Source organism: Echiichthys vipera, assembly GCF_963691815.1.
Source record: "Echiichthys vipera genome assembly, chromosome: 18".
NCBI classification, from domain to species: domain Eukaryota; kingdom Metazoa; phylum Chordata; class Actinopteri; order Perciformes; family Trachinidae; genus Echiichthys; species Echiichthys vipera.
The window spans coordinates 12,785,426-12,798,343 of record NC_139843.1 but is presented as its reverse complement, the minus strand read 5'-3'; positions in this window follow the sequence as shown (position 1 = coordinate 12,798,343).

Sequence of the window (12,918 nt, the reverse complement as noted above, 5' to 3'; positions counted from 1 at the left end):
ATGCACATGTTGGTAGTGAAGTTTGTCTTAATGTAATTTTCCAGACAGGTACAGTTATGAGTTCCATCGCCTGAGTTGCATTGTGTAGTTTCCTCATCACAGGGCTCCTTTTCACACAAATCCTTCTCTTTAAATGAAGGAAACCAAAAAAGATACGGGTCAGAACACTTAACTACACCTAAATAAACTAACTAAAATAAAATAGTACAAAATATAACATAACAGTAAGACATTATTACTCATTGACTTAATGATCCTCTGTACACCACTGTATGTGCAATGGCCTACAGAAATAGACTTTTAATCAGATTTTAAAATCAGGACTTTCACAATATTTTAAATGTTATGCGTTGCTTCTATGTTTTAAAAGTTTGGACTATTGGTTATCTAACCCAATAACCTAGAGGATTGGCCCCAGTATAAACAGCTCAAGTGTGCATGCTAATTATTTAGCATACATTATGTGAAAGATTGATAGGCCACTATGCGAGCTGTTAAACAAAACCATTGGATTAAAAACAAAACTTCCTGGAAAAAAATGTAGTATCTACAAGCAACAAACACCAAGAAGAACAGTTTGTCAAAGCCACATGTTATACCAACATTTAGCCTATGAAATGATCCAATGTCTAGAAGCATGCTAGTGGAATCCTATTTTAAGACACTTTGTGGAACAATGTAGACTACATGCTCATCAGGACTCAACAGCATGAAACAGAAAACTGAAAAAACCCAGAAACAAAACAAAACTGGGTGTAGTTCTCAAAACATCACAGCAACCGATGTTTCGGCATTTTAACCCCCCCCCCCCCCCCCCACACACACACACACAACTAATTATTCTATATTTGACAGAAAAATGATTTGAAACAAAACTCCACTTCAAAACCAGTCTGTCTTGTTTGAGTGTTATTGAGATCAATCTCACCATCAAACTTGATCCAGCAGGACTGACATTAAACCAAAGTTGGTAAAAGTTAGCGAATAAACTTACCAACGAAAGCTGCTCCTGCCAGTAGACAGTCTTTACAGTTGGTGGCATCTTTCATCTCCGCTTTAATTTCTGTTGTTGTTTTGTCAGAATCTTTTGTGAAGATAATCTCTACTTCTGCATTGACCCCACGCGCTTTCCTTGACCAAAACTTGGTGTCTTTAGTGGATCTATATAAATAAAAATCACAATTAATGATTATGTTCTGCAATGTGAGTGGAATATGCTGTAAATATACTGTAGGAAGTGTGACTCATGGGCAAATACCACTGTGACTCTGTGACTTACGAGAGTTTCAGCACTGTAGATCCAGAGTAACCATCACCAGATTTGTTGAAGACTCTTGACAGCTGTGTTTTGGGGGGAAAAGCAGTTTTGTTCAGGCCATCATCTGATTGGGAATGTACTGCCCCTTTATAGAGCAATTTCACTCCTATTTTGTTGCAACCTAATACATCCATTACCACATGCGTCAGGGTTAATACCTAAGTGTATCAACAACTATCACTGTGCTGGTGAATGCCACAGTTTTTCTTCAGGGTATTTTTGCATAAAAAATTCCAAATGTGTTTAAGGGACTGAAAATGAATAATTATAATTTGTTAATTCTTCCATGATACAGTTGGCATAAAGTATTTGCTACTGCACCAGATACACCAACAGCCATGGTTAGCTGTTGGTTTAAACATCTACTGGAATATGTGCAAATCATGGATAAATATATGTATCACTCCTGGCAAAGTAGATGAAAAACACAACATCAAAGCAATGGGTGTGTATTACAACCTCAATAAAAAAATAAATGCCCCATATAAAGAGGAGAGAACGCATTGCTTACCTCTGCCACAATATCTTTGGAGGCTACTTCAAATTCTGCTGATGTCGTGTCAGACATTTCCTCTTTGTATTCTAATCCAGGCAGGCTTAGTTGTCCAGGGAAAACTTTGGCTAAAAGAGCAAAATATCATCTTAAAAAAGTTGAAAATACCCTAATGTCAAAACCTTTATGTTAAAGAATAATTTAACAGTTTGGGAACAACATACAGTACATTATTGCATTTTCATACCAAGAAGAAATACTAATAACTGGCAATAACTTAGAGACTCCAGCAACAGTCTGGGAGCTTAGCATTAAGACAGCTAGGATGAAATCCCCTCTCCCAGCAACCCCATGGTAAAGACAGGACTTTAGGAAGTAACTGTTCCTGCCCAAGATATAGTCCTGAATATATATAGTTTGAATTTAGAGGTGCTGGTAGATGGATTGCATTGGTTACCTTTCCGTAGAGCCAGGATAGTGGTTTTCCACTGTTTCCAATGTTTCTGCTATGCTAAGTTATAACCATCCCCTTCCTCCAGCTCCATATATACTGATTTACAGTTTGGGTTTTCTTGTCTGATTGAACATTGCTTAAAATATGTCGTTTGAAATATTTCATTAAATGTAGCACTGGTCTTTTCAATGTCCATTTTTTTCCGGTAATACCAGACATCAATCTCAGTTAATTTCATATAATCATGGTATTGTAATTAAGTGTCATGGAGTAACAACCAATGGTAGTATGCAAACAAATACTCACCACTCTCACACCTTTTGTTGACATAATTGTAGTCACCAGTCAAACACAAGCATACAAAGGTATGATTCACACGAGGTTCACACTTGCTGTCATCTCGACATGGGTTTCCATCACAAGGGCCTTTAGAGGCAAAAGAAGATGAAAAAAAACATACCCGAAAATTATAATTATTAACAGAGTTGTGTCTGCATCTAAAAACAATGAAATCTTGAAAACAGGAAAATACAGGTGGAATTACCTAGAAGCACTGCTGTAGTTGTAGTACTCGGGTTTGCCGAAGTTGTGTTAGCATCTTGAATTGTGGTATCCGGAGCTGCTGTATTTGGTGTAGAAGCTTCAGTTGTAGTACTTGGAGCTGCGGTTGTGGACAGAACAATGTAGTAGTTAGTAAAAGATAACCTGCCAATTGCCAAGAGGCTTTTTACCTACAGCTAACTTTGAAATGACTACAACACAGAAAATCAACTGTACCAAAAGATTCAATTTAAAAGGTTTCTCTAGATCTGGCTAGATTATCTGTGAGATGCCATGGGTTACAGGAGGGATACGTAATATTTTTTCAGTTGTAAAAAAAAAGAGAGTGACTATTTCTTCAAATTCAATTGAATGGAGGCTTTGTGGTTGTAGGAACTGGGGTTGTTGTGCAGTAAATGGCAATGTTTCGGATTGACCATTCAGACCTGTTGTTGTAATCGATGCAGTTGTAGTAGTCAGAGCTTCTGCAGTTGTTGTAATCGATGCAGTTGTAGTAGTCAGAGCTTCTGCAGTTGTTGTAGGCGATGCAGTTGTAGTAGTCAGAGCTTCTGCAGTTGTTGTAACCGATGCAGTTGTAGTAGTCAGAGGTTCTGCAGTTGTTGTAGGCGATGCAGTTGTAGTAGTCAGAGCTTCTGCAGTTGTTGTAGGCGATGCAGTTGTAGTAGTCAGAGCTTCTGCAGTTGTTGTAATCGATGCTGTTGTAGTAGTCAGAGCTTCTGCAGTTGTTGTAATCGATGCAGTTGTAGTAGTCACAGCTTCTGCAGTTGTTGTAGGCGATGCAGTTGTAGTAGTCAGAGCTTCTGCAGTTGTTGTAATCGATGCAGTTGTAGTAGTCAGAGCTTCTGCAGTTGTTGTAGGCGATGCAGTTGTAGTAGTCAGAGCTTCTGCAGTTGTTGTAGGCGATGCTGTTGTAGTAGTCAGAGCTTCTGCAGTTGTTGTAACCGATGCAGTTGTAGTAGTCAGAGCTTCTGCAGTTGTTGTAGGCGATGCAGTTGTAGTACATGGAGCTGTGGTTGTGGTTAAAACAGAACAATGTAGTAGTTAGTAAAAGATAACCTGCCAATTGCCAAGAGGCTTTTTACCTACAGCTAACTTTGAAATGACTACAACACAGAAAATCAACTGTACCAAAAGATTCAATTTAAAAGGTTTCTCTAGATCTGGCTAGATTATCTGTGAGATGCCATGGGTTACAGGAGGGATACGTAATATTTTTTCAGTTGTAAAAAAAAAGAGAGTGACTATTTCTTCAAATTCAATTGAATGGAGGCTTTGTGGTTGTAGGAACTGGGGTTGTTGTGCAGTACATGGCAATGTTTCGGATTGACCATTCAGACCTGTTGTTGTAATCGATGCTGTTGTAGTAGTCAGAGCTTCTGCAGTTGTTGTAATCGATGCAGTTGTAGTAGTCAGAGCTTCTGCAGTTGTTGTAATCGATGCAGTTGTAGTAGTCAGAGCTTCTGCAGTTGTTGTAATCGATGCAGTTGTAGTAGTCAGAGCTTCTGCAGTTGTTGTAGGCGATGCATTTGTAGTAGTCAGAGCTTCTGCAGTTGTTGTAACCGATGCAGTTGTAGTAGTCAGAGCTTCTGCAGTTGTTGTAGGCGATGCAGTTGTAGTAGTCAGAGCTTCTGCAGTTGTTGTAGGCGATGCAGTTGTAGTAGTCAGAGCTTCTGCAGTTGTTGTAATCGATGCTGTTGTAGTAGTCACAGCTTCTGCAGTTGTTGTAGGCGATGCAGTTGTAGTAGTCAGAGCTTCTGCAGTTGTTGTAGGCGATGCAGTTGTAGTAGTCAGAGCTTCTGCAGTTGTTGTAATCGATGCTGTTGTAGTAGTCACAGCTTCTGCAGTTGTTGTAGGCGATGCAGTTGTAGTAGTCGGTGCTTCTGCAGTTGTGGTAGGCGATGCAGTTGTAGTAGTCAGAGCTTCTGCAGTTGTTGTAGGCGATGCTGTTGTAGTAGTCAGCGCTTCTGCAGTTGTTGTAATCGATGCTGTTGTAGTAGTCACAGCTTCTGCAGTTGTTGTAGGCGATGCAGTTGTAGTAGTCGGTGCTTCTGCAGTTGTGGTAGGCGATGCAGTTGTAGTAGTCAGAGCTTCTGCAGTTGTTGTAGGCGATGCTGTTGTAGTAGTCAGAGCTTCTGCAGTTGTTGTAACCGATGCAGTTGTAGTAGTCAGAGCTTCTGCAGTTGTAGTAGTCGGTGCTTCTGCAGTTGTTGTAATCGATGCGGTTGTAGTAGTCAGAGCTTCTGCAGTTGTTGTAGGCGATGCAGTTGTAGTAGTCAGAGCTTCTGCAGTTGTTGTAATCGATGCAGTTGTAGTAGTCACAGCTTCTGCAGTTGTTGTAGGCGATGCAGTTGTAGTAGTCAGAGCTTCTGCAGTTGTTGTAGGCGATGCAGTTGTAGTAGTCAGAGCTTCTGCAGTTGTTGTAATCGATGCAGTTGTAGTAGTCAGAGCTTCTGCAGTTGTTGTAATCGATGCAGTTGTAGTAGTCAGAGCTTCTGCAGTTGTTGTAGGCGATGCAGTTGTAGTAGTCAGAGCTTCTGCAGTTGTTGTAATCGATGCAGTTGTAGTAGTCAGAGCTTCTGCAGTTGTTGTAATCGATGCTGTTGTAGTAGTCAGAGCTTCTGCAGTTGTTGTAGCCGATGCAGTTGTAGTAGTCGGTGCTTCTGCAGTTGTTGTAATCGATGCAGTTGTAGTAGTCGGTGCTTCTGCAGTTGTTGTAGGCGATGCAGTTGTAGTAGTCGGTGCTTCTGCAGTTGTTGTAATCGATGCAGTTGTAGTAGCCACTGTCGTTGTAGTAGTCGGTGTTTCTGCAGTTGTTGTAGCCGGTGTTGTTGTAGTAGTCGGAGCTTCTGTAGTTGTTGTAGCCGATGTCGTTAAAGATATCGGAGCTTCTGTAGTTGTTGTAGTAGTCGGGGCTTCTGCAGTTGTTGTAGCCACTGTCGACGTAGTAGTCAGAGCTTCTGTAGTTGTTGTAGCCGATGTCGTTGTAGTAGTCGGAGCTTCTGTAGTTGTTGTAGCCAATGCCGTTGTAGTAGTCGGAGCTGCTGTTGTGGTTAACATAGCACAGTTTAACATTTAGTAAATAATAATTGCTGATTGCCAGATTGTTCAGTGATATAATGATATAGAGATGTCATGAGAACACTTATCAATAATATAGTGATTATTTATCAGATTTTTTTTAAAGAGAGCTAGCGACACCACCATGAACTATGGCTTTATAGGCTGTGCTTTTTCTTTACCTGATGGAAAAAAAAACAGGACTAATCATAGCAAGGAGACACAGCTTATAGAGGTGGTGGTGAACTTGTGGCCCTGCCATATTATAAACAGATAGCATAGAAAAAGTCCAGCTGTTCAACTGTGTAAAAGGCTGAACATTGTGCTTTCATAATCATCGGCTTATTAGGTTAGTGGCATCAATAGCAATAGGTGACACTAACCGATGTCATGCATACATTGAAGCTGAGACAGTGAAAGTTTAATCCAGAGCTTGTTCTGCCTTTGTTCTAAAAACAATATCCTGGGCACATTTGCACTGTGGTATTAACAGAGCTGTAAGGGTGTTCTGCCCTCAGAGGGTTTCAGTTCATTGACAAATTCAGAAACACTTTATTGGCGTGTGCCAAAAAGAGTGGACTCTAAGCCACATCCAAACTAAGGATAAGGATTTTTGAGCAATATGTCACATTTATAGTGCAGATATAAGGGGATTCCTTAATGCAAACATATCAAACAAAGACATACATCAAAATACAATACACATTGTGGTACACGTATTGTTTAATACACATGTATATCCCTATATTTATGCAAAGTGGATACAAAACAAAGGCCAAATAAGGTCCATGAAGTAAATACAATTAGCTCCACCTTTATCAGCTGCAACATAAGATATGAACATTCATCTCTCTATAAGTATAATCAGATAATATATTATTCAGAAATTGGCCATTCCGCATAATGAGTATTTTGATGCTTATACTTTTTTACTTCAGCAACATTTTGAATGCAGGATTGGTATTATGATTATTAAGCACATCAATATAAACACCAAACAGATCACTTAGGCTTCAAACATGTAAAGCAAGCAGACAGAGGAACAAGAGACTTCCTTAATTAGAATAGACTTGTAAAATAAGGTGACAACAGGGTCATGTGGAAAGGTCAGATTGTCTGCATCAACACCGCAGTTAAATATTTACATTTGAGTGTGTGAGTGTGTGTGTGCACTAAACCAATCCTGAGGTAGAAATGGTTGTTAGGTCAAGCTTGAAGCAATTTTACAAATGGAGCCTTCATTGTACCTGCTGATTTCCGACTAGCTCGATATCTTGATTTTAAATTAGGAAAAAAATAAAACTGCAATAACGGACATAAAATATGGAAAACAACGGGCTGTTTAGAAAATGAATACACTGGCATCTAAAAGAACAATGTTTCAGCACTTAATCTAGTACATCATCACTTTCCATTTTCGTTTTTCCAATCACTGGATCTATATAAATGTATAATATACAAGAAATGCAATGCCATACATCTATTTATATCTAATAAAAGCTGTATGATGAAAGTGTTTGGGAAGTGACTAATATAAACCTGAAACCAAGAGAAAATTTAGGACATAATCCAAACAGATATTTCCCTCAATTATAAAGTTGACCCTATTCCACTGATCAGAAACGACTAACAAAGATTTATAAATTGTTTTGTTCTTACAAACATGCAGGCGACTTACCAAGACAGGCTGCAACTAGCCAAAGGACAAAAAAGACCTTGAAATCCTGAGCCATTGGAAAATATCTCTCTGACACAACTTCACCACAAGAAAGACAGCCAGAGAGTATGAGTATGAGTGGACAAAGCTTTAGGGCTCAGGTGTTCTCCACCGGCAGTTTTAATCATTAGCCACACCTCTGAGGGCGACACTGTGTGCTAAAGTACATTACCCGCCCAGAAAAGAAGACTTGTGGGTTCTCTTTCCATCTCTTACAAGCCATTTATCTGTTCATTTATCTTCCATGACATAGATCTGTCTCTGTCTGTATATATAAAGCCGGTCCAGACTAAGACAGAGGTGACTATAGGCATCATAAGCACAACCTCAGACGAACGTAATCTAGAGAGAATCCAAAGATAAAAAGAAGAGCTGGCCAATATGTTTTCTTTATAAAAAAGGATCTTTGGGAGGTGTAGTGTAGTGTAGTGTGAAATCATCTCAACAAAGACTTACTAAATCAGAAAAAAATTAAAATTACACTGGAGAAGATGCTAAAAAAAGCTTCCACGTTGCTTTCATAAAAACACAACAAAGTGCCGCGGTGCACTTTTTTTTTTTTAATAGGCCAACTTTAAAGAAGAAACTGACATGACATGGTTGGCTGGGGTGGCCTCTCAAAAGAAAACATATGTACAGTAGTGAATGGCGGGAAATTATTATTTTTGGATCCCACTTGAACTGTGCCACAAATGATGATGTTTGTCTATTTAAAGGACCATGCAAGTCAAGAGAGTCACAGATTTGAAAAAAAAAAGTTAAAGTAGGAGACAAATAAATACGTGTAAACAAGTAATTAGAAAGACTACACACCAAAAAGTGACATTTAAGGGAAAGGCTACGATGCCTCTGTGTTTCATACCAGAAAGGAAGTACTCACACGGGCAATGGGTCTTCCTCATTCTTTCTCTTCCTGGCTAGTAAAACAACCCTGGATAAAACACATCAGGTAAGATAATGTCTCATGAGAACATGGAACTGACATAACTAAAATGAAGGTCCAATTGGGAACAAGAAGGGGCTCTCTGGGGTGCCTGGTGACCGGTGGTTAGAGCGGGCGCCCCATATACAGAGGTTCAAATCTTCAACGCAGCAGCCCGGTTTTGATTCCCACCTGTGGCCCTTTGCTGCATGTCACCCCCTCTCTCTCTGGTTTCCTGTCACTCTTCAAAAGCTGTCACTATCGATTAAGGCACGAAAAGGCCAACAAAAAAAAATATTAAAAAAAAATAAGAGTCTCTCTTAAGTGTTAACTTGTGTTTTTTTCTCATTTGCTTGCATGAGAGTCACTTTTTTCAAACATGATTTCAAATCCAATTCAAATTAAAATTCTACAACTGACCTGGGCTCACATTAGATCTTTATTTCATCATATTCACAGTTTTCTTCACTAAATAAGTTTTTAATTAATGTTGTTCAGAGTTCGGACTCATTCTAAATCTCATGATCCATTTTATAGCTTTGGTTGGACTAAATGCATGAACACAGTAGTTTATAGCCATATATTGAACCTGTTCACTTCCTGAATATTCACATGAACATGTTTACTCTTTATGCGTTTAATGTTATAACCCCAAACTTCTCATGAAGAGTGGATTATTTCTGTTTTCTTAACATATCGAGTGGCCGATCTTTACATGAAAGCACAGTTGAGGAGGAAAGCAAAAAAAGGAGGCAATGACCTGTGCCAGTAAGGAGTCAGTGATGAATAAATGAATAGGTAACTCATGTTCTGCATTTGTAGTGTACTTGGGTTAAGAGGAAGCTCAAAATCAGAGGAGAGTTGAGCAACAGAGGTTGTTATCAATATCCTTATGTAATATCAAACCAAATCACAGCAGCACCAGGTGTTGTCACGCACATGTTTCACGGCTGAACTGATCTCCATACTGAAAAACATGTGAAACCAATTGGAGGATGAGTATGAGAACAGCCCAAAATAAAAATTCTACCTCGGTGACAGTGAGCAACACTGTTAGTCATCATTAATGATCAGTTTCAGGTTCTTTCTGAAGCAAAAAGTTTGGTTTTTTTAGTACATCTCTGCGTCAGACTTCATAAGTTACTTATAAGGGCTGCAATGAACGGGGCAGAGAAAGATTGCATTCCTTCATTTTATGAATTTATGGCACTTCCACCCGTCATCATTCAATCCTGAATGCCTTCTACAAACATGATTACTTTCCAGGATCATTTCAAAAATGACAGTTTCCACACAACCCCACAGAAGAAGCTGTGCCCAATTACTAACAAAGGTCAAGAAATGTGACTTCAGAAAGTTATTCAACCCACTTAGAACCGTCTTATCGGAAACTATGTGGCCAATAAAATGGGGTTAGGCCAAGAATAATGTGACCTTTGATCCAAAGACGTCATATGATGTGAGACTATGGGATCATGGTGTTAAATGGTTTAACAATTAAAAAATGATGGTTGCCAAGAGCTTAAAGTGAGCGTTATAACATTTGGAGAATCAAAGTGCGTTTTAAAACCGTAGGAACGCAAGTCTGAAGTTATGTTTTCAATTGAGTGAGAACTGACCTATCATCCCATCAACCAACCATAAAACGATTTTATCTCCAGGTTGACTTCGATCCCAGCTGCATATCTGAATTGACACGACTTGAGTCTTGCACCACCTCAGCGTCATCTTGGGCGTCAGTGGAAAAATGGCTTAAATGACCTAAAGATAAAACAGATAAGTACTGGTTTCCATAGGTTTCAAAACAATGGGTTTATAGATAAATAGAAACCCATCTGTTCCACATTGAATGCAAAATAACAATATTATTAAAAATATGAATATCTTGAGAAATGCTGGATTGGAACCTGCTCTGACTCTCTAATGGCCTTATAAGTTGTATAGGTTTTTAGGGATTTTAAACTTTGTTTGACATCAATTTCATTTTTCATCATCATCAATAGTAATAAGTTGAGAAAGGCACTTTTTTAAAATTTTAATCTGCATGTAAACTCTTGAATTGTATATGAATCTAATGTATAGACATATACATCATTTAAATTGTCACGGTCTTATATTAGATTAGATATTAGATTCTATCCATCACCATGATAGTCCTTACTTTCCACCCAACAATCAACATAATCACATTAAGGGTATCCAATACCAATGGTGGAAGAAGTACTCAGATCTTTTACTTCAGTAAAAGTAGTAATACCACAAGTCCTGCATTCAAAATGTTACTAAAGTAAAAAAAGTATAAGCATCAAATTGTACTTTAAGTACAAAAAGTAAAAATACTCATTATGCGGAATGGCCCATTTCTGAATAATATATTATCTGATTATACTTATTGAGAGATGAATGTTCATATCTAATGTTGCAGCTGATAAAGGTGGAGCTAATTGTATTTACTTCATGGACTTCGGTGTAGCTGAATCTATAACAATATATGTTATTTCCTTTATTGATAATATTTTGTGTAAATAAATCTGAATCTAAAATAAATTAGAATAATTGTAGTGGCGTAAAAAGTAGAATATTTCCTCTGATATGTAGTGGAGTAAAAGTATAAAGTAGCAAACATTGGAAATACTCAAGTAAAGTACAAGTACCTCAAAATTGTAGTACAGCACTTAAGTAATTGTACTTAGTTACTTGCTATGTTAAGGCTTTTTTAATAGCACATTTCCCATAAATCCCATTGCTTTGCTGAACAAAAATTATTAATCATTATATAATAAATGATATCATTTATCTCACAATCCTTTAACATACGTTAAAGTTCATGCCTCCAAAAGTGATTTTTTAAATTTTTGAACTTCACTTTTGACCTGATGTGATCACCTCAACAGTTTCGGAGCAGGTAAATGCTTCATTTCAGCGACATTTCTCCCCAGCGGGTTTTTATGAACATGTTGCCCTGAGTCAACAGAGGTGCAATTGCAGAGCAATAACGGCCACTGGGTCCTCTTTCTGACTGTAAGTCCAAAGTCACTTAGTTATGGCCATCCTTAACCCCACCCAACCTGCTGTTCCTGGCAATGATGATTGTGATTAGAGTTAGAACAACATGCTCATGTTCTTGTTCCTGAGGATTCATGAGGGAGGGAGACTGATGCCAGCTTCGCAAAAGGTGCCAGTGCCAGTCATTCCCCTGAAGACCCTTCGCTCTGAACTCAAGGAGATTACACAAAGCAAACAGGGCCAGGGCAGAAGGAACAAAATATTTATATTCTATTCTATATTATATTTATATAAGTCATGGTTCATTTCTAAAAATGTGACACATAAAAGAAAAAGAAACACATTACCCATGAAGAAATACTTCTAAAAGTCAAATTTAAATATTGGTTTGAAAGGAAGCCCATTTCAGACTAATACATATTAATACATTACATTTTTTGGTGCATCAATGTGTACATTACTTGAATGTTGAAGGTGGTAAAGAAGGGGCTAATTTGAACTAATATACCTAATCTGCTGGGTAGCATGTGCGATCAACACATCTTTATCTTAATATATAATGTAACATCATAATTTATTAGTTTATTACCTTTTTTAATTTATGTTCAATATAAACATGACATGTAACTGAAGTTATCAAATAATTGAAACTGCCTCTGAAATGTAAGGGGAGTTTAAAAAAAGCAGAAACTAGCACTCAAGTGAGGCACCTTCAAATTTGTACATAGGTAAAGTAATTGAGTCAATGTACGCGTGTGTCTTTTTTTACACTTCAACATTTAGTTTCAAAAAGCACTTTAAGCAACTGGTATTATAAAATCAACTGCCAAGATGTAATCTCAGCTCATGTCTGTCAGGAAATCCTGAGTTACTCAGTGGGAAACAGCTCCATCCTCTGGCAGCAGAGCCTCGTGTCTAAACAATTGAATAATTCACAAATAAAACTATATTATCGCAGCCCGGTCATATGACGGTTCACACACACAGTATGAGCGAGGTGCATCCGCCGTACGAATGCAAGCCAGTGTTATCTGTGCATGTTGAAGCATAAAGGCAGCAAATGTTTTTTCTTTTTCAAAACTCCCAGAGAACCTTGAGAGAATGTTTCTTAAAGGTTCTTTAAGTGTTTTGTTTAATAAAAAAAAACTCCCCATATTCAGGGAATGTGTTTTGTTTGTTTTTAAAACCTCCAGAAAAACGTATGAGAATATTCAGGGAACATTTAGAGAATGTGGCATCAAAAACTTTGGACATTGGGAGATGTCTTCAAGGATTGCATTTTTTTCAGCGATTGAACTGGAACCTGCTCAGAAACCTTGTATTGTCAGTATACATAACCGTACATCTTCTGAATGCTCCAGGTTTCTAATTTGTGGTTGTAAAGTTTCAT